The following is an 870-nucleotide window of genomic DNA, read 5'->3' as shown; positions in this document are numbered from 1 at the left end:
GCGGGCTGGGCGCTGCGGCGGGGGGTCGTTAGTTACCTGCTTCACGGCTGATGGTGATCAAACGGAGGRTGTTCGACCCAAACAAACTACTGCTGTGGGACGGTTCGTTGTGGCAAAAGAGCAACTTAGCTTATGAGCAAGGATGACACTCCAAAGTAACCTTTCTCCCCCACAGTTAATCCTTTACGTCAGGAACACTCCGATTCTCTGACACGTATTTTTGGCACAGAAGAATTGCATGCTGTACCTACATAACTCTCTCCCATACCAAACTGACTTTATCRTTTAGTAATTTTGTCCCCAAACCAGTTGTCCAACACACGCTAGTCATTTCTATGAGCGTCCGCCCCCTTTGAATCGTTGCTCAGCCGCGTGGGGGRAAAAAAAAGGAGCATCCCCCTGAAATCATGTTTGATTCTGGTCTGTAAGTCTGGCTATAAACTCCTTTTCCCCTCCAGGCATAACCCCACATTTCTGGGGGGAAAACYCCAGTCTTAGGAGGCCGGGGTCACTCCACTGCTCCTCGACGCGCAGCGCTTCGTTCGTGCCCTCTGTCAACGTCCTTCCCCGCRGTAGCTTTCCGGTGGGACGCCTGTGCTAGATTTTCACACTCAGGAACAGCAGCATAATTAGACCTGTGATTTCCTGTTTTATAACAAATACTTAGCATTAATTTTCAGGGCTTACATTCACAACTGTAATTAAGAACTAAGCTACTTATATTCRGTTTGTGTTTGTTGTCCTTCCTTTTAACCTTTCCATTCTCATTCTCTCCATACTTTTCTGCAAAATCTGACACAGCARGTAAAGCCTTACTGAATACTTGGCATTTCTTTATTCCCTTATGTCTGCTCCTTTGTTTTCTGTGAA

Source organism: Rhea americana, unplaced genomic scaffold (assembly GCF_003343005.1).
Source record: "Rhea americana isolate MKP2758 unplaced genomic scaffold, rheAme1 scaffold_39, whole genome shotgun sequence".
NCBI classification, from domain to species: Eukaryota; Metazoa; Chordata; class Aves; order Rheiformes; family Rheidae; genus Rhea; species Rhea americana.
The sequence above is the reverse complement of the archived record's forward strand: the minus strand, read 5'-3'. Positions refer to the sequence as shown.